We start from the raw sequence: 22,730 nt of genomic DNA, 5'->3' as shown, positions 1-22,730 counted from the left end.
AGGGGCTGGGGGACAGTGGTGGGGTACGGTGCGTACAAGTAAGGGGCTGGGGTAGGGTGGTGGGGTACGGTGCGTACATGTACGGGGCTGGGGTACGGTGGTGGGGTACGGTGCGTCCAAGTACGGGGCTCGGGTACGGTGTTGGGGTACGGGGCTGGGGTACAGTCCGGGCATGGGGAGGGTACTATGCAGACATGTGGGAGGGGAGGGAAGGGGCTCTACGACTCGTATCCCGGGCACAAGTTTTCCCGGATACGAGTGGTACGGCGTTCGATCCGTACGGTGCCTTTTTCATGCGCTTGTGTTTTCGGACGGCCGGTACGGATCGTACTTGCGCGCTCGGACTTCAGTTTTACAATTTGTATGTAAAACTGTCCGGGGACGTCTCGTAGACTTTTCCCGAAGTCATTTGTATGGATTTTTCACGTACGAATCGTACTTCGCCGTTTGTACGGGACTTGTACGATTCGTATGTAAAAAAATACGGATACGAGTCGGATGGTAATTTTTTAAAGGATCGGAATCGACAACTAAGTGTTAATTTTGTAATTTTTTAAAATCTATTTTATAATATTTCGTTTATATTTTTTCAACTGTTGCTTAGGTTTCATAGTTATAGTAGATTTTGACCCTGTCCAAAGTCCAGCGCTTTCCCTGCTATTGCATAGGTTGGAGTGGGAGTAGTAGGTCGGACTCCTCCAACGTTCTGTACTTATACGATTTAGCAAACTCAAAAGTCATATCCAAGAATACTTGATTAAAAATATATTAGTTTTGATGGAGCAGATCTTAATATCCTCTTAAAGTGTTCATTCTTTAATACAGAAATCTACAAAGTTTGCTATGATTGTGTGGAGAAACCTGCATTCCATTACAAGACCGTAGGCTACCATTATGCATTATTCCTTTGGTGCCACTCCACACAGCACTTGAAAGAACATTACATCATAAAACAAAAGCAAACTAGAATAGAATATCCACACAGTATGAGTAATCCATGCACTGAACAATCTTCCTCTTTTAAATTTTGCTTCTCGCTCAGATAAGTACTTTTTTTCTCTTAGCAAGCTTTTCATATTGTTATTGTGATTAACTTAGTTTGTTTAGAATTAATTTGGTTTCCAATCTATGGAAACATCTTCCGTTTTATTTCCAATCGTTTTGGTGTTTACATTCCCAGTAGTTGTGGGGTTACGTAAAATAGCATTGAGCATTAATGACCCTGTTACAAAGCACAACGTGCAACAGGCAAGCCAAAGTTTTGTGTTTTACCTGCAGATCATAAGTTATAATTCTTGTAATATAGCTCAGTGAGCTATGAACCAGCATGAAAGAGCTGCATGCAAACTATAATGAATCTCAGGTGTTAAGAACATACATCACTGTTGGTGCAACAAAAGCACAGTACTGTTCCTTAAAAAACAATAAGATTCATGATGAACCTGTTTTGCTTTAAGTGTAATGCCAAATGTTTAACTGTTGTGCAAAGTAATCATCCTTTTGGGATGTTTTAGTTGTTTTAGTAAAGGGATCATACTTTTATTTGCCCAGAGCATTTGTGCGCCCTTAAACACCTAGAAATAACATTGCTTTGCTTTTTGTAAAGATAGCCAGTTCGTGGTAAATTTATTCTCATGTTTTGAGCAACCAAGGCTTCTGTAGCAGCAGGAGTGCCTATTTAAGGAGCCACGCCCGTCTGCTGATTGCGGATTATTCAGAGCCCCGGTCTGGTGAAGATCGAGGTTTGTGTGTCTTCGAGTTTGACCCGAGTTTTGTTGCTGGCGCTGGGTGTTCAGTTACAGAAAAGAAGAGCAGGTAAGAAACTCTGTTTTGCCTTTGAACTGAAACTATTCTAGTTAGAGTGCATCCCTCCTTTCTCCGAAGAAGACTTTCCTCATGTCAGTTTGACAAGTGCCAGATGCAACCATGCTTAGATTGGCTTCCTGCTTGGAAATGATTGGTTGAATTTAAGCCTAGCGCTGAGGCCAAAGAGGATTTGAGTATAATTAAGCTTCTATTTCAGAAACTGAACATCCAACCTTGTGAGACATTATTTATGAGACAATATTTTGCCATTAAGTAATGAAAAGACTTTGAAACAGTTTGCATGCATGTACTACAGGAAAGCTGAGACTGGACTCTAAACAATTTAATCAAGCCTTGAAAAAACGAACAGAGCAATTGTAATCCTTCAAGCCTCGCTTCTTTCCAAGTGAAATACAACAACCTAAAATTGCTCTAAAGGAATATTTTTAAAGGCAGCTTTCCAGATAATACGATTGTTTACCATCAAGGCAACAAATATTCTTTTCACAGGTAAATCTGGGAGTCCAATATGTTTATGGCAATGTAATTATTTGTGTTTAGTAATAGAACAAGAGAATCAGAATTAATCATATTGTGGTGTCATTTCAGATCTCCCTCCCCGCAGTACCCTCCCTAATTCCCTTCCCCTCATCTGGCCATCCTGAACCTCTGTTAACTCAGAATCAGAGTCTGGGCTGCCAGAAGGTGGGCCATTTGAGGGTACTGCTCCTAAGGAACTTGTGGACTTCTGACAAGGCTTAGGAGTAGAAACGTACAGTATTGTCCTGAATCTTTCTTTATTCTAAGGTTGCTAAAATCGTTCCTTTAGATGCTAATAAGTACGTATTAGTAAGTGCTAGAGAAATGGTTATTTGTGTAATTACTCATATAGACAGATATATGTGACCTCCCTACAGTGCATGCATACCTCTTACATGAAAAGCTTGGAAAATCTAAAAACTTGCCTTCAAATCATAGCTTCCAGCAATCCAGCAAGTAGCTAATCATCTGTCAGCAGCACAGGCGACATCCTGCAACTTTGTTTCACTAGGGGATCAATCTCTTTTTACTTCCATAGAATGAATTGATGTTTAGATATGGTGAATAGATATTCATTAAAGCCAATTTACCGGGCATATTTCTTTTAAGCTTTCCGCTAAAGCTCCTTTCTATGTTGGATAGTTTATTCATTTAGGAAGAACTTAGGCCTATACCTTGCACCTATTTGTTATAAACATGCACCTTATTTACATTATGCCGGCGAATGACAGACTAAAAGCTTACACCTTATTTATATTATGCCTGAGAAGGACAGCGTATCTCCTGAGAAACCAGATGGAAAAGTTAATGAGGAGCTCTTTAAGTAATTATTCCAACATGAGAAGCCTATATGTGTACATGAGACCATTGGCAAGTAATGATCAAGAAGAAAGCTAAGGCTGTGATTTACTGTATGCCTCAAGGCGAACATTCCCTTCTGCGTGCTTATGCCCAAGACTCTATACGAATACACATTCTGTTCTGGAACCTTGGTCATAGACAGCAGATGAGAAACATAGTTGATACTGACTTCTGGAAGAGTCAACATGTATGTTGGCATCAGGGTGTAACTTCTAATAAAGACTTACCTGCACCTACTCTTTCTGCCTCTGTGAGTCTTTACAGCTAAGAGTGGTGTGACAGTGAATGCTGGTCTATTTCAGAGGGAGTCTCTGATTGTGGGGATAAAGGAGGTATGAAAGAAGGAAGACCAATCATATTGAGAAAGGGTCCATACCCTTAAAGAGGAGGCCCAAGAGCCTCAAAAGGAAATGGTGTCCTATGAGACACGAAAAAGAGACGTGTCCGATGTGTCCAATGTGGCATAATGGAGGAATGGTGTCCTATGTGGTACGTAAAAGAGAGGTGTCTGTTGCACCAGAATAATGATGAGTGTCCTGAGCGACACATAAGACATGGATACAATGGTGATGGGTGTCCTGAGCAACACACAAGACATGGACACTGAAGAAATTGAGTATGGGGAGGAGGTGCTCCAGAGAGACAATGATGAGCTATATGAGGAGTTTTTACTCGACCTCCAAGGGGATGTTGATGGAGATGACCTCTTCAGTGAGGATCAAGATCAAATTCCTTCTGCCTCCAAAGATGACTTCAGGAATATGTTAGGAGAGAATATGTTCTGACCCCACTGTATTAAACATCCCAGAGGTGCTTAAACATGGCTGGTTGAACATGTGGGCAAATTCATTGAGAGGTGGATTGGATTTCCACTAGAGAAAGAAGGGAGGAATGTCCTCAAGGTCAAATGTTCTAAGCCAGTTATCCATGACATGTACGCTTAAGGTCCAATTGGCAGGGACCCCAAGAAGGGTCTTGAGAGATTCCTCATCAAATGTCAAGATTGCCTCCTTGACGTTGTTTGCCATCCAACAAGAATCATTGATATGTCTGAAGAGGCATATTTTAGGAGGGGCTTCCATTTAACTTGGAGGCTGGAGACTGGCACCTGTGCACTATGGGTCTCCTGGAGAATACCAACGCAGGACTAAAGGCCGAAAGCGCAAGGCGTCCCTAAAGAAAATCAACCCCAATTTGGGAGATTGAGCAAAGAAGAGACCACAGAGAGCCCTAAGGTGCTCTTTTTTGGTGAAGACATGGGGCCAAAGTAACATCGGATACCAGGGTGAGTACTATGTTTTCTCATTTTCCTTCTTCTCAGGGAAGAGTGAGTGGTCGCCTTAAACATTTTACCCAAGCATGGGAAACCATTACACGGGATCCATGGGTTTTAAGCAACCGTCCGAGGTTTCAGATTAGATTTCTCAGAAACCCGCATTTTTTAGTATACTCCTCCAAGAGAGTTAATTTTGAATGCAGATAGGAAAAAAGTAGTACACAAGGAGGTAAAATCTATGATGTTAAAGGGAGCGATTTTAGTAGTGTGCAAAGAAGAGTTTTCGTAAGTACACTTTTCCAAGTACAAAAAAATGACAGGGGAAGAAGATCTGTTTTAAACCTAAGGGATCTGAACCAATTCCTGGTGTACAGGCACTACAAGATGGAAGGATCCATCTTTTAAGAGGCATGTTGCTGAAGAGACAATTAGTTGGTTGGTAGGATCTGAAGAATGCCTGTTTTTCCAATCCCCATGGCGAAAGATTACCAAACTCATTTTTAGTTCACTAAACAAAATGGACTATTTTAATTTCCATTTGGCCATTCTTCAGTACCATGGTGTTTCACCAATGGAATGAGGGAGAGAAATGGGCTTACACATGGGTTTCTTAATTGGAAAATGTACTGTTTATGTCCCAATGTCAATCTCAATTATTGTAGGAAAGCCTTCAGGTAAGTCCGTGGTTTATAGTGAACACAAAGAAATTGATCCTCATCCCTTCACACTCTAGAGGATTTTAGGGTTCACAATAGGTATGGTCAACATGATTCTGCATCAGGCTACAAGTCTAAGAGAGCTTGCGATGTTACTAGATGGACTATCCTCTTCCATTCAGGGAATATTTTGTGGTCCGTTACACTATCGTGCTTTGCAAAGGATAACGCAGGGGCCTTTTGGAGAGGTTTATGGTGTAGAGACGAGATATCTCTAGATCAGGAGGCAAAGGAGTTACTGGTTTGATGGCTAGAGAATTTAGATGCCTGGTATAGCCAGGCAATCTTTGGATGTTTGACAGACTTTATTCTGGAATTGGATGCAAATTTAACTGGTTGGGGTGCATGGGATGGTTATACGGAAAACTGTTGTATTATGGTCAAACTCAGAAAGATAGTGGGGCATATTCTCAAAAACGTGTGATAATCATCACAAAAGTTACTTAACACAACTTCCAACATCGCAGTCCATCGCGGGAAAATTACACCGTGTTAACATGGTATTTCCAACCCGGCGGCACCATGCAATAGTCACCAGACAACGCGTCAAATGGCCACGTTAAAAACAACGCCACACCACAAATATGCGGAACACGAATGCATAAATAGCTGTGATGAGGCCAAGCGCGATACAAAAAGCTGTGAAATCCAGCGGCAGGCCTGCAAATCCCATGCGTCTGGCGGGAAAATGTACTATAAAAGCTACAAAAAGAACACACCAGAACCAATCCAAAGTGCGCAGCAACATGGATGCACCATGACCAAGTGCAGAGGCCAACGCAAACCCCACAGGACCCACAGACCACCAGCAAGGAACAACAGGCTCGGGGAAGGCCAAGGAGAAGAGGGAGAGGAAGACGGGGTGCAGTCCGCAGGTAAACAAGACCAGCGTCACAGAGATGACAGAACACAACCAGCAACTGAGCTACAATCAGATTACCTTGAATGCAGCCAGAGTGTCGAGGAGGCCAATGGAGTAGGCCAAGAGGCACTGGCATGACGTGAAAATCTAAACCAGGCACAAAGCCGCTGTCAACAGGAAGGCAGCAACGGCGACAGAAGGTGGGAGTCCTGCGCCACAGGAGGAGCTGGAGGAAACGGAGGCCACAGTCAACAGTGCGGAGACGGTGCAAGGAGTCTGGAGTGCGGACACAGCTTGGGAGGACCTGACACAACATCAACAGGGTGAGTAAAGACCAGGGACTGGGGGGACGAGGGCAATGGGCACAATGGCACACATGCACAACGATATGTAGCCCACTGAAAACCCACAATTAGCCAGGGCCATGTCCCCCTTCCCAGTGGCACACGTCAGCACACACACATATCAATCACAGCACATCCCATGACAATGTGACGCATTGTGCAACACCGACACTGCAGAACAGGGGACACACCTGTGTCCGCCCATGCGCAGAAACAGGCCAATCACATGTGACAGAACATGGAACTGTGAGATGCATATGTACGTGTACAACCTCACATCAGTCATGTCGTCCAAATGTCCACTGTCCCCCCTCAAATTGCCAGCACCACCCAAACAGTCACAATGTATATTGTCACACAGTCTGCATGTCTACAAGAACAATGCGCAAATATAAATGTCAACACAATGTCAACATGCATCTCCCCTTCACATTGCAGAGGGACAAACAACACCTCCAGCAGGTCAGACAAGACAACCCATCAGTGATGTCAGAGACGACCGCCACACCTTCGACAGTGATGCCCTGCAACAGCCCATGGGCATCCCACACAACCCACCACCAGAACCAGGGCAGACAAGCTACTTAGAGTAGAACCCAGGCCCTGCAACAGACCACACAGCATGAAGCCCCCGCAAGCACGGCAGGCTCACAACACTTCATCGACCTACACATGGCACCCCAATGCCAGGTGTCAGAACGACAAAAGGAGGTTCGCCGAACAGGAGTGGGTGTGGTCCGAACCCATGGAAGGAGAACTAGATCACATACGTGGGTGTCCATTACCCTTCAGGGACCACCTACACCCCACAAAGGAGACCCACTGTGCCATTGAGACACATGCAGATGCACATTCCCAGTACAGAACCGCGCCCAGGGACACGCACATATCAATCACACACCCACGTTGGCTCTGCCTACGATGGCCCATGTCCACTCCCCTTACGAATTGAGTGGGTGACGACTAAGCTACATACCAAGCCCTAACCCACTGCCTGCGGTGACATGTCTGCGTCCACTGTACACAGCACAATGTGATGTCCTAGGGCCTTCATGCATACAACACGACCACAGGGACAGACGCAGAGATCATGTTGAACTGGCTATGGGCACGTGCGCCCGGCCCCTTTATTGGCAGGGCCACATGTACAGTGACTCCTGTGCTGAATGGGTGTGGGGTGAGTATAAGCCAGCCCGCACGAAGTACTTGGTGCTTGAAACAACTTGAACAGTGGACACCAGTTCATTGAAAAAAGTCAACATCTGCATAACAGAGTCAACTGCTGAGCAACAGGGAGGGAGCCAGAGCAAGTACAGAGGTCACCCAACATACAAACAGAAGTGTCCCTGAGTTTCAGTGCGCTGAGGTTGGAGCCCCAGAGTGGAGCGCTGTTATGTGGAGAAAATGTCTAGGAATGTGTCACTTCTGGACATACCTGATGCAGCTGCAGTGGGGGGGTATCACACCTGCATCATCGTCCTCATCGTCGTCCCAGGTCTCCCACACTGCCTGAGGTGACTATGCTGCGTGAGCTCTCCACAGCACATAACCAAAAAAGTAATCGATGATGATTCATGGTGCACCGAGCTAGTGGCACCTGGAGTGCTGAGCAGGGGATCAGGCAGAAGATGGCATCCACGACAGGTGCGAGCAACTCCGTCAGTCTGCTAGTGTGACCATTTCTACACTGGCAGTTGGCGGTTGGACTTGGCCCTGGCGATGGTGGCGTGTGCCTCCTGTGGTGATGCAACGTCCGGGCTTGTCAGGACACTATTTGATGTGTGAGCCATGGTGGACCGCATTTGAGGCCAGAGGCAGCAGACAGCGCAGGGCCACAGACACATGGCATTGATGACCCTAAGGCCATCGCCTCAGAGGCCATCCAATATCTCAGAAGAAGGGATCCTGTACCTGACCAGCACTGAGTTATTGGCCCTGGGCGCACTGTGGCCGGCACAGGCCCCCCGCCACGGGACGGTGACTTGCGGTGCAGTCAGATGGGCCATGCGAGCTGAGAGGGTCCTCATCAATGTTCGAGGTGCATGTGGCCGAGGGTTGCAGGGGACAGTGGAAGGTGTCCTCCAGGGCATGATGCAGAGGGTGGAAGCTGTCCGGAAGCAGTAAATGGAGGAGTGGAATGCCATGGCATCATTTTAGCCACGAGGTCATTATCACCGACATGATGGCGACAACAACCCCAAGTCCATGGACTCAGTCGCCACCAAAGTTCAACCAAAAAGTGTCCATGGGTCTCGGGGAACAGGCTTAGTGGCACCGGGGATGAAAGGGGATGCAGTCTGCGTTGAGGCCTGTACTATGACATCAAGTCAGCCATAAATAAACCAAGATTGAATTCGACCGCAGCGTAGGCCAAGAGGAGTAGTCCGCTTGGGCACACAGTATCTTGCAGATGTGATGTACCACTAAGTCCTGGTGGCACCACATCGAAGGGTGCATAGTGCCATACACTCAGCCATACTTAATGTTCTCTGCCATGGTGTAATAAAGACTCAGTTCCAAATGTGTGAACTAGTTGGCCACAGTGTCGGCCGGAGGCAGCGGTCAGTGCGGCCCAGACACGGTTCAGTGAACTCCTCCTGGATCTCTCACACACGACGTTGGAATGTCATTTGTATTACATTTGTGGATGACAGGTAGTGGCACCAGAGCTGTGTGGGTGTTCAGTCAGCGACGATGACGTGTCCTGCCTGGTACGGACTGGAATGGATTGGTGTGAGGCCTGCTGTGCCACAGTGTAGGCTGACGGCATAGTCATCAAGGACCCACTGACACGTGTGGTTGGGATACCAGGCACATACTTGGTGTCACCACATCGAAGGGAGTACAGTGAAGTAAACTCTGCATTAATGTGCGTACTCGGACAATGTAGGATCAAGACTCAGTTCCAAATATGTGTCCTACTTGTCCGCTGTGTATGCTGGTGGAGTACATCAAAGATAAAGGAGTTCCGCAGGCCTGTGTCGTGATGGTTCGAGGACTCTGCCAAGGTCTGGGGCCTCGGGCTTGGAGCTTGCACTGGCACGTGGTGGGCCCTCTTCGACCCATGCCGGTGTCGGCTTGTGGGCTTTGAGGCCTGGGTGCGCAGGGGCCTGGCAGGACTCATACGTGGACCTACGGCCCGGGGTGCAGTAGGCGCACAGGATCACTGGCAACACCGCTCACGGTGTCGGCCTCGTGGCGGGGTGAGAGGAGCCGCCCTGGCAGAGACATTGGGAATTCCAGAAGAGAACCACGGCCAGAGTTACGTGCCTTTTATTCACACCCCTATGCCGGGCCAGCCCACTCCGCTCACGCTTACGGGGGGACATAACGATCTACATTTCCACGATCGTCCCCACTGGCTGGGGTGAGATGGTTTCGTCCACTGTCCACTACACTCCAAACACCAGCATGGATATGTACGTGGTCTACGTACTGCAGTCTGGCCCGCACATCCACACCTCACTTGGCGTAGTGTACAGTCTCATTCATAGGTCACTTGCCTCCTTCGCACATGCATGGTCCCCACCTCTTTTGACATTCTGCTAATGTGTGGCCGAAGTGCCATGAGGTTGATGGCTAATGCACATGGCTGGCCCAGGTTCCCACATAGAGTTGTGTCTGGTGGGCGTGCATGTTGTATGTGAGCATGTGCATGTGCATTTTCTGTGTCATGTGTTGCATGATTGTGGAGTTGAGGAGTGTGGTGTGTGCATTTGGTATTGGGCAACGAGCAGTCCAGTTCCGTAGGTGCCATCCTGGTGGTGCAGGTTGATGATGGACTGTCGGAAGGTGTGGGAATCATGCACACTGCCTGGATGGTTTGCGGTGGCGTTGGCGGGGATTCCCTGGTGATCGACTATTGCCTGCACTTTGGTGGGATACATGCGCTTTCTGTGGCGCTCATTGTGTGCAGTGTTGTCAGGGGCCACTAGTGGGACATGTGTGCAGTCTATTGCCCCCTGGCACGTACGGGCAGCCAGCTGTGGCGTACACACCTTGCTTGGTCTCAGGCTGTTTCTGCGCAGTGTGTGCGAAGTATAGATGGTGGGATACCAAGCTGATGGTGTCATCCATGACCTTTGTAAAGGGACTTGGATTGGCCTGGCTGTGTGACTGTTGGTTGAAGGGTACCAGAGGCCAGCAGGTGCAGCACGGCCATCAGCTTTGTCTGAGGTGGGATGTTGGTTGTCCGCTGTGTTGATACGGTCAGACTGTGGGTAATGGTGGTCAGGATGAGGAGGAGGGTTTTCCCTTTGAGCATGTAGTGGGCAATGACATTCTCTGGTGTTGGGGCTGTGTGAATGGTGCATTTGTGGAGGGTAGCTCTCTTTGTCTGCGCTGCCTCAGTGTTGGTCAGGGGGGGCGGTGGGTGTCTGGGGGGTTGGGGGTGGTCATGGGGGTGTTGGCGGTGGGTGTTGTGGCCCTCTTGGGTGTCCAGCCCGCATGTTCAGTGGCTCCATGGCATCTGGTGTTCTTCGGGTGTGGCTCTGGGCTGGGCTCTCTTTTCTGGTGCCGGTTGTAGTCTGACTTTGCACGAGGTCGGTGCAGGTGTTAGTTTCCTGGTGCTAATGCGCCTTATCGCCTGTTTTGTGATCTTATCACAGATCAGGCTGATCATTGAGAATGTTGCGGAGTGGTGTTGTCGCTGCTTTTTGCTCGGAAACGCCTACTCTGCATCTCATTAGCGATAGTTGCCGGGGTCATCTGTGGCGATATTATTTGTGGCTGCTATCGCAGGAAATCTGGTGATATTAGCTGTTTGCACCAGCTTGTGAATGGGGCGATAAATTTATCGCGGCTTTGACTGTGTTGATGTGCCATTAACGGCTATAGCTCCTTAAGAATACAGCCCAGCATCTTTTAAACTATGTGGAATTATCATCAGGTCTTTATCCTCACTAGAGTTTTAGACATTATTTACAAGGCAGAGCAGTATCATTGTAAATGGTCCATGTGGTGTAGTGGCTTAGATAAATCGCTTTGGATCTTTCAGATTCAGCCAAGAAACCTTGGATTTTTTGCTTAGAACTTAAAAAAAGTTTGAGGACAGAGTAATTGCCTGGAAAGGCAAATGTATCTGCAGACTGGAACTCAAGAATTTTGACTGAACAAGGTTGTTTCAGGGAATTTGCTTGATTTTGGGGTCCTCCGACGGTAGACCCTTTTTGCGAGCAGATTTACATTTCAACTGAACAAGTATTATGGTTGGATGTCAAACCAGAAGCCCTAGTGGTGAATGCATTCATACAGAGTAGTTGGAACGGAACGAACGGTTACGCATTTCCACCCTTTGCAATACCTCAGAGAGTCCTTCAGAAAGTGAGACAAGAGAGATGCTCCTTTATACTGGTAACCCCATTTTGGACTTCTCAAGTGTGGTTTCCAGTGATTTTGGAACTCGCTTGTGACATTCCACTTTTTTTCACCCTACTATAGAGGGTCTGTTGAAAGACATAGATAGAGAGAAACGTTCTCTGATACAGTCAGGGACTTTGAGCTATCTTGCATGGAAAGTATCAGGAGATCTTCCCAGATGTCAGGGCCCTGGAACCCGTTACTGGTTTATTAGAATTTGAAGAATTTTTTTACCTTGGTGCATGAAAAGGAATGTGGATCCCGTGGAAGGTCCTATAGTTATAGTAGATATCTTCCTGGTAGATTAGTTTGTAAGTGGCCTTCGTCATAGTGCTTTTAACTATTACAGATCAGCAGTCTCTGCCGGTCACAGGCTGATTAATGGCTAGAGTGGGGGCTATTATGTTTTGGTTTGCAGAGTCCACAAGAGCATCAGATTAAGAAGACCTTCTAGACCAAGATATGAAACTCTGTGGGATGTCAATTTGGTTCTTGCCCTTATTCACTAGATGGGCAGGTAAAAGATATTAGGTTAGAAAAAATTTACGTTGAAATGAGCCTCTTTTTTTACATCTAACCTCTTGTCGTAGAGCTTTAACTATTTAGGCATTGGAGGTAAGTAGCAGGTGCTATGACCCTTTTGGGATAACTTTATCCAAAAGTTGATTCATGCAAGAAATTGTATGCAGTGGATTGCATGAGAGAATATGATTCTCAAATGAGTGAGTTTAGACCTGATGGTGTTGACCAATTTTTGTTTTCATTTCTGAACCCTTTTTAAGTAGTTACCACAGTTTCTGTCTCAAGATGGGTGAAATGTTCCATGCAGCAGACTGGTGTTCATTTGCAAAAGGTTCACACTCATTCTCTTTGGCTACTCAAACCTTCTGGAGAGGTGGAAGTCTGGAAAATATTCTGAGAACAAATTGGTCTAATGCAAGTTGAACATATGTCTGATGTGGTATTAGAGGGCTACCAACATTGATGATAGCCTTTGGTCTTGTAATGAAATAGCGATTCCCCAAATAGAATGCCAAGAGAAACTGAATTTCATTAAAGACACAGAGGCTAACATTGTCCCGCTGCTAGAAATGGGGTTTCTGGTTGGCTAGGGTATGCATCTAAGCCAGGCAGAACCCACCACTCTAGTCAGGGTAAGGAAGCTACATACATAAGATAACCCCTGCTCACTCACTTGGTAGCTTGGCAGACCACAATAACAACGAGAGGGTGAGGGAAAATCACTCTTGATCCCCCTGGTTTATAATAAATCAACAACAAAAGAGTGAACAGGGGAAGGAGCAAACTAAGAGTAACAGCGTGGGCAAAAACCAAAATAGTGTTTTAAAAGAACCCTCACTCACCAACCTAGTTGGTGACATGCTTCATCATCGGGTTCCCACCAGAGAGGCCGAATGCCTCTCTGGTGTGCTGCAACGCCTGAACTACAGCGGAGCTGGTTTTGGATGAAAAGGGAGTGAAAATTTAAAAGGTGAATGGTTTTAACCAATAACCAATTTAATCCTGGTAAACCAAAGACCGAATAAAAACAAGTGAGTTGGACAAGAGCCGGCCAATTAGGTGGGACAGGGCTCGTCCTAATTAAAGGGAGGTCAACATGTTTCAGCTTAACATGCCCAGTCGGCTAAGCATTCATCAGGACCATGTAGAACACCACGGCGGTATGCACACGCTAAGGTGCACCCTAACCAGTGGCGTGTTTAGGCGGTAAAACTCACTGTTCTACCGCAAAAGCCATCCTACAATTCAGGGGCTAGTAACGCCTGTAAAAGAAAAACAGACATAACACACATAAAGACATATAAAGACAGACACTTTTTGTCACTTGAATTGCTTATACTTTACGTGATTCAGGTGAACACAAATGGTAGTCCCGTGCTGTGAAGCGGGAGTGGGTGTCAAATAACGATATGTGGTTATAAAACGCCCACAGTAGAGTGTAGTGCTCTATGAGAGGTAGAGGACCTATACATATATCGTTGTGTATCGTTACGGTCCTACGCACTAATTGTGCCTGTGAAAGGATCAATAAATATATTGACCGATCGACCAGCGATGTGCAGTCGACAAAGGCTATTTAGCCGTTATGTATGCCGAAAAACTAGCAGACTCGTGCAAGTGAAGTGTATGCTGAAACGAGCGCACGTAGTGTTTGCCAGGCGCCGTTGCTCCAGTGCATGACTATCAATAAAGTATGATAAAAACAACAACAACAACATGGAAAAAAGGGGCGGAAAACTCTTACTCAGTAAATTGGTACTGTTTGCGTCATGGGTCCGAGAGGGGGGTAGTGAGCTATAGTATCTGTGAGAATAAATAAACAGGAGAACCTTGTTTGCCTAGATACTCAAAAGTAAACCTCACTGGGACCAAAGGGATGCGGTAGCGAAGAATATCTACTTACTTCCATGCTCGCACACTCCCGTGAAATACCTGGTCAAGTCCTGCTCGGCCCGGATATTGGTGAGTGTAAAGCGAAACCGGAAGAAATACTAACGCGATCCCGTCACGTGATCAAAACAACGCGTGTCACGTGATCTTAACAGCGCACGTCAACGTGTGACGTCATATGGTGGGGCGTGTTGTATCGGACGTGCTCCCATACCTAAGTCAGTCAGGATTGGTCTTTAGTGAAGAAAAAGGTGACATGCCAGTCTATTGTTGAAAAAGGGGGGGAAACCAGGTAATATTCATGACAACCGGTTCTGGCCTGTGAAAATGCATTAACATTGCGTGCACTTTCACTGCGAAACCTTTGTCCTGGTGCATGATGTCTAGGAATGGCAGGTAACTACTGACTGTTTGTGAATGGCACGTGGTGTCTAAAAACCTTTAGTTGATCATACGTTATGTAGATCTCCAGTGTAACAGCTACCTAAGAGGTAATTTCAGTGTGAGGCACAGAGAAACACACACACACACATACACCCCCTTTGATCAGGTGGATGAATTACAAAAGGGATGCATTGAAATCGTAGGCTATGCTGCACGGAGGCCATCAGGGTGTTATCCTGTGTTGGTGAAAACCGTCCAACACTTCAGTTTTTGAGAATGGAGTTTCACGGGATATTGTCATTCAGACCTGAGAGGTGAGTCGAAAGGCGATAGACCCATCTTTGTTCTTTCTCAAAGAGTAACTGCTGAGTGTTTGGTCCTGGTTTCAGTTTCTCAATAATTGACCAAGTCATGTCATTTGTTGTGTGATTGGCCAAAAGAAAATGTTCTGTCAATTTGGTACTTAGTTTGCGACAGCGAATGGTGCTGCGATGTTCGCAGATGCGCTGTTTAATTTTCCTGCCTGTCATTCCCACATATCTCAGTCCGCAGGGACAGGTAATTAGGTAGACCACGTCTGTGGAATTGCAGTTGGTGTGCGTTCTCTGCACCCATTGCTTCCCTTGTTCAAGCTCAAGATACTTTGAAGGGGAAGTCAGGTGGCAAACACTACATGAACCACAGGGGTAGTGGCCAACAATAGGGGGAAGGCCCCACGCGCTGGTGATAGACAGATGCTGATCTTTGTCTAGTGGCTTTGGGCGAGTATGAACCAAAGCATCCTTCAAACTTCTCGCTCTTTTGTAAGAGAATAAGGGTTTTTCCCAATTGTGTTTATTGCTCGTCAGGATATTCCAGTGTTTCCTAATGGACTTACTGACTGTGTTAGATGCTGCATTGAAAGTGGTCACACATGTGAGAGGTAAGGAGTCCTGGTCATCTCTCACATGGTCTTCCAATAAAGCCTCCCGATTTTGGTTACGGGCCCGCTTATTACTCTTCGAGAGGATATTATCAGGGTAACCCCGGGATTTCAGTTTCCAAGTAAGTTCCTGTGCTTGTTTTTTGTATGCAGACACTTCGCTACAATTCCGACGTAGACGCAGATATTGGCCAAAGGGGAGGTTTTCCCTCAGTAGGCGAGGATGGTAACTAGAAAAGTGTAACAAATTGTTTTTTGCCGTGGGCTTGTGATGAGTTTTGGTTTGTAGGGTGTCGCCTGTCCTGGTGATGACCACATCCAGGAAAATCATCTCATCTTTGTTGTGTGTATGGGTAAATCTAAGATGGGGATCACAAGTATTTACCCATCTGAAGAAATCCTGGAGGCATTCCTCAGAGCCCTGCCAAATGATCAGTACATCATCGATGTACCTTTTCCAAAAGAAAAGGTTTGGCAAAAAGGGGTTATGTTGAGCCAGGATGAACTTACTTTCAAAATCGAACACGTACAGCCCGGCTACCGAAGGCGCAAAAGTACTGCCCATTGAAGTACCTGTTGTTTGCAGAAAAAGGTCACCCTTATATTCGAAAAAGTTCCTTTTCAGTGCGAGAGTAGCACAGCTGACAACGAATTCTCGCGGGGTGGTGTAGTTCCAGTTACTGGACTCAAGGGTACGCCTTACGACATTGATGGTGTCATCCTGGGGGATACAGGTGTACAAACTTTCAATATCCATTGTCACCAAAAAAGATGCCCCATCTGGGAGAACAATCCCTTGAAGTAGTGCTAACAGACTCTTAGTGTCTTTGAGATAAGTGCTGGTTGATTGAATCAGAGGTTTCAGAAAGAAATCACAATAACGTGACAGGGGTTCCAGCAATGAACCGATCCCGGACACAATAGGTCGGCCAGGAGGGGGTGTTCTGTTCTTATGTGTTTTGGGCAGGGTGTAAAAGTAAGGGATCTTGCCCTCACTGGTAGTGAGGAAAGTCGCTTCCTGTTTGGTGATAAAGCCATTAGCTTCGGCGTCCTGAACCAAATCGTGAATGATACCTTGGAGTTCCAAGGATGGATCCGTAGTCAGAGGAGTATAGCTAATAGGATCATCTAGGAGACGTCTGCATTCCCTGTCATAGGCAGTAGAATCCTGAATGACTACTCCGCCACCCTTGTCTGCTGATTTAATCACGATACCAGTATTCGATTGCAGAGAAAGTAGTGCTTGAAATTCGCCCGCCGTCATGTTCTTGAAGCGGTTGGGTTCGATGAAGGCTTCAACATCGTTAGATACCGCCTGCTCAAATGCTGTGATTTCAGGCGGAATAGAGTGAGGGGGAGGGGTAAAGGTAGATTTGACCTTAAATCCTGTATCACTCGACGGAGGCTGGGTGCTGTCCAGAGGTTGTTTTTCAAAGAAGCTTTTTGAGCTTCAGTTTTCTGAAGAAGTTAGAGAGTTCGCATCTCAGTTTGAAGCGATCAAAACTGGCTGTGGGTATAAAACCCAGCCCCTTTTCCAGGACTGAAGTTTCGTCGGTCGTGAGTGTCACTGATGAAAGGTTCGTGATCAGACTCGTTGATTGCTGGGGCCTGCTCGTTGAGTCTTGCTCCTCGTATTGTCCCCCACTGCTTCGTCTTGTTGCCAGTGGACTTGGGTGGAGCCCAGTCAGGCTTTTCCCAGAGGCAATGTGTAAAGCGTAACACACACACACCACAAAAAGAGACTCCACACAAAGTTACATAAAAATATGCTTTGTATTACACATAAAACACATTAGACCATAATCACATAAATCACTGAGCCACTAGGTACTTGTCATGACTTCACATAGATCATACATCACTTTGCCAATCGGGCAATTGTCACAACAAAACAATGTAGTGCAATCCAGTAAATCCTTGGAGATTGCACACATCACAAAAGCATCCTCACGGTGCACCTGTTACCAATATACCATCACTGAACACATATCTGCCACTTCCTGACAATTGCCAGATATAAGCAACATCACATCAGGCAGGGCACAAGGCCGTTATCATAAGGCATAATGCATAGGAATTACCAGCATAACAAGAAACACCACCCAGAGCAGCACCTGGGTGCTTATGATGGGTTCTGCTCCAACTCAGTTCCCTTCTTGGTAGGCTTCTGGGCCACCTGCCCACCTACACCAGGTGAATGCTGTCTTTTCTGAGAATTCTTCCCCACTCAGGAATCGGGGGCCTCTGTCGAGGTCTCACCCTATCCCTATGCCCAGCTCTGGCACCCCCCCAAGTACGAGTATGCAAGGGGGGGAGGACACCCTCGTTTCAGGAGAACCCTCCCCCACTTTTCCCCTCAAGGACAATGGACAAAAGGCATCTCACTCTCACTCTGTCGCACCAAAAACAATGTTCCTCAAATGTTCGCAACGGGACTGTGGCCCGCAGACACAGGCTCAACTGCTAACAGAGCTGCGGGGGAGAGGACGCAGTCGTGCCCATCTCTGTAGTCCTTCACTCACTGGAACCTTTTGGCAGCCGTCTCCTCTAGACCGTTCTCGGCCCCGCCCTGGTCCCCTCGAAGAGACCTTCCACTGATGGAAGCACTCCTCTTGCCCTCTAGGTGGGAGGCTGTGACTGGGAGCACAAATGGCTCCGGTTTCTTCCGGGTGGGGCTGGTGGGAGCCCGTGAGGCTCCGGCTTCCTCTTGCGGTTGGGCCCCGCCCCCCTTCGTATGTGAGCGTTGCCCCAGCAATACAGAAAAACGGCTGAGCCGGGTTTTCTCACTGCTTGTAGGCCGGTTGGCAGCCCGGGGCCACAAAGCAGAGCCCTGGCCACCGATAAACAGCAAAATGATGCAGGAGAGCGACAGGGAAAGGGAGAGCACGTCTTTTGCTGGAGCTCTCCCCTCCTGTTGTTTAAACAGCACAAGGGAAGTGCAGCATCGCCCGAGTTGCAGGGCCACCAGCTTTCCAAGGCGCTCACCGAGCGTAGTTGTTTGCAGAGGAATAGAGCTCACCACACGCTACGTTTTCTTAGTACCTCAGGGTAGGATACCAAGCCCTGGGAGATCACTGGAGCACACCGGCAGGGAGAAGGCAACAGGCCAGCACACAAGGTCCTTGCAGGGGAGCAAGAGGCAGTACTTCCAGCAGGTCAGTACAGCAAGGCAAATTTCCATTGGTGGTTTCTCCTGCAGCATAAAGGTTCTCTTCTGGCCAAATGCTGTGTGTAGAGCCAGTAGTGTCTGGTTACAGGTCCACACAGTGTCTCAAATCATGGGGTCACAGCCCCTGTAATTGTAGTTCAAAAGTCTTTGTTCTTGGGGGCACTGTTTAGAAGTGCACAACACCCCATTCACATCCCAAGCCCTGGCCCCAGACACAGTACAGGGCGGCGGAGACAGCATTGTACAAGGCAGGCACAGCCCTATTGAGGTGCAGGTGCAACTCCTCCCACCACTCTAAATGCAGACCAGGCCTATTCAGGTGAAAGGAAAACTCATCCCTCTACTCTAAATGCAGACCAAGGTCTATTCAGCCTAGCGAAGAGTCACCCAGGAAAGGCAGGACACACCTCAGTCCCCATTATGACTGTCTAGAGTGAATGCACATCCCCTCTCTCCTGTTAGTCTCAACTAGACGGTTAATACACATCCAGGCAGGGCACAAAAACTCATAAGCACCCAGAAATGCCCACTTTTAAAAGTGACATCTCTAAAATAGTAATGACAAATCCGCTTTCACCAATAAACAGTGATTCTTACTATTATTCCAAACATACCAAACATGGTCATGCTACCCCTTTGGTATTAAACATTACCACTGAAACATATATTAGGAAATTCTCAATGCAAACCTATGAGTGGGCAGCCTCACAGCAGTGAGAAACCAAATAGGCTGTATGTCACTACCAGGACATGCCACAGAGTTAAGGTAAATAGCCTACCTTTTACCTACACAGCACCCTGCCCATGGGGCTAGCTAGGGCCTACCTTAGGGGTGACTTATATGTAGTAAAAGGGGAGTTTCAGATGTGGCAACCACTTTAAAGGGCGTGTCTCTGTGGCAGTAAACAGCATGCACTGGCTCTGCAGTTGCAGAGGCCTGAGACAGGTTTCAAAGGCTTATTCGGTGGGTGGCGCAAGCAGCACTGCTGGCCCACTAACAGCATTTAATTTACAGGCACTGGGTATGTGGGATACAACTGTACAAGGGACTTACAGGTAAATTAAATATGCCAAACAGGTGTAGATCAATCTTACTAAGTTTACAGGAGAGAGCACATACACTTTAGCACTGATCAGCAGTGGTAAAGTGCCCAGAGTCATAAAATCAACAAAAACAGGTCAGAAGAAATACAGTAGGAAGGCAAAACATTCTGGAATGACCTTGCAAAAAAGGGCGCCTAATCCAAAACCCAGCCTCCCACCCCAATCTAGTGGGATCTTTTTTCTTGATTTTATATAAAAAATAATTTGAAAAAACATAAATTGGTAAAGTATTTAGAAATTGACATATTTATTTGCGTGTGTAAGCGATTATCCTTGCATTTGAAAGCTTTTATTGAAAGTTTTGTTTAGATTGAGACTTTAACAATTCTTAATCCTTTCAGCTAATACTCAATGGCACACAGTTCCTGTAAGAAGTTACACAGCAGCTGTAAGAAGTTACACCGTTGCTGTTTACTCAATCCTCAACAAAGGAGGGAACAAGTTTTGCATTTTAAAGAGGTTGGGCCCGATTCACAGAACTAACTTAAGACAAAATCCTAAACTTACTACCATTTTCGTATTCACAGAAGGCACTTACTCATTTTGGTATTCACAGAAGACACTTACTCACTTCGGTATTCACAGAAGTTAGGAGTCCTAACTTTAGGACTCCTAAATGCCTTCTGTGAATACCGAAAGTCTTAAAATTAGGATTTTTCTCAGTTTAGGAGTCCTAAAGTTAGGACTCCTAACTTTACTACTACTAAACTGAGAAAAATCCTAATTTTAAGGCTTTCGGTATTCACAGAAGGCATTTAGGAGTCCTAAAGTTAGGAGTCCTAACTTTACTACTACTAAATTGAGAATAATCCTAATTTTAAGACTTTCGGTATTCACAAAAGGCATTTAGGAGTCCTAAAGTTAGGAATCCTAACTATACTACTACTAAACTGAGAAAAATCCTAATTTTAAGGCTTTCGGTATTCACAGAAGGCATTTAGGAGTCCTAAAGTTAGGAGTCCTAAATTTACTACTACTAAATTGAGAAAAATCCTAATTTTAAGACTTTCGGTATTCACAAAAGGCATTTAGGAGTCCTAAAGTTAGGACTTCTAACTTCTGTGAATGAGTAAGTGCCTTCTGTGAATACCAAAATGAGTAAGTGCCTTCTGTGAATACCGAAATGGTAGTAAGTTTAGGATTTTGTCTTAAGTTAGTTCTGTGAATCGGGCCCGTTGATTGTTCTGTATATGGACTACTCGTACTGTGTGGATGTTCTATTCTAGATTGCTTCTGTTCTATTATGGAATGTTCTTTCAAGTGCTGCTTGGAGTGGCATTGAAGGAATAATGCATAATGTTAGCCTCCCTGTCTTTAATGAAATTCAGAATCTCTTGCCATTTTATTTGGAGAATCGCTATTTCTGGTCGAGAGGGATCCAGTGTATTTCCTACAGGATTTGGGTGACATGAACATTCTTTAGTATTTTGCTGATCTGTTGCCGAACATAAGATGCCTTTCAGGCCAGGGTGATGTCAGAAAAACATGTTAGCATGGATATCAAAATAGCTGGTATTACCTGTTATAAATCAAATAGATTTAGGTGACGTGTTTGCAAGATCAATTTCCAATGAGGAAAAGGTCTGACAATATTGTGCTAGCTTTTCCTGTTTTTTGTCCTGCCATAGGGCCACATGATAAAAGAAAATCTGCGTAAGTGAGAGCGTCAAAAAATAATGGTTGGCTGGGAGTCCAATAAAATGCGTACCTGCACCATATGAAAACTGAACATGATTAAGTTAGTATTTTAATCGCAGGCACATCGCATGTCCCGAGCAAAGACGAAAAATGTGGATCTATCCTTGCACTTACATGGGCAGGGAAGTGTCTCTCTGACAAATAATGCAGACAAGTTCTTTTTTCACCAGTTTGTACAAGTTCAATTTTTGCCACATTATAGCAAGTGACACGAACAACTTGGGTAAACAGAAGCAAATCATTTTCTTGTGTTGTGAATTAGCATATCTCTGCTGCATATTCTCATTTATAGGTTCAAACCCTATTTCCACTTCCATTTTACAAAAGAAAATCGGGGGATTTTGCAGATCCAAATCTTTCCCTGCCCACCTTTCGCTCCCTATGACCAGCTTGCCGTTGGCATGTTGTTAAACACAGATTAATGTGTAGACGAGTGAGTTACACCAAGTGCCTCTCGTACATTTTTGTTTTTTTGTTTTTTATACGTGCAAGTCCATCAGCATCCAAATTAAATGTTGCAAATTACTTTCTTAAACCCTAGCTTTTGAAATAAAGAATAGAATAATTCACCTGTCGATTGGAAGTGAATAGATCACAGTTTGTCAGCACTAGAAAGGGGTTCCAGATAGAAAATGTTCAACGGTCCCATAATAAGGTTATACAAATACCAATAACATAACATTAAGAACATTAGAAGCTCTCCACTTAAAATATTGCTAGTAAAAGTCATATTGTACTTTAGGGTGCAGAAGATCCAACTGCACCAGTGACTGTAGGAACAGCACCTTTTGGTCATCTTAGATCAAAATAGGCTTCACTAACGTCCTTGCACTTCCATAAGGCTTAGAGATTGGGTTGCAAATATGCCTTTTTTATAATTAAAGTGCCCCTGGCATCTAATAATTCTAACAGTTTAATTAAAATATTAAAGATTTGTCAGTCTTAATAATCTAAGAATGAACTCAAGCATAATCAAAGTGCACGGCATAATGTTATGTCTAATTCATTCCTATATTATGGCCCATTGTGTCAGATTTTAATGCAAGCCTAATGTCGTCCTCTGTAACATTGCAAGGGTTCAGATGGTCGTGTAGGTTCAACGTGTCAGCATTAAATACTGCCCTGCATTCTTTCAGTTTTCTTATACAAATATATGCAATTCTCCGTGGGATTCATACAGTAGAGAATATACTGGTTTTGAAATACAAATAGCCTTATTACTGAGTGCAAAAACATTTTTCAAATTCATATAACTTGGCTTTGAACGTCCAAAACGAT

Source organism: Triturus cristatus, chromosome 6, assembly GCF_964204655.1.
Source record: "Triturus cristatus chromosome 6, aTriCri1.1, whole genome shotgun sequence".
Taxonomy (NCBI): Eukaryota; Metazoa; Chordata; class Amphibia; order Caudata; family Salamandridae; genus Triturus; species Triturus cristatus.
This window is presented reverse-complemented; position numbering follows the sequence as displayed.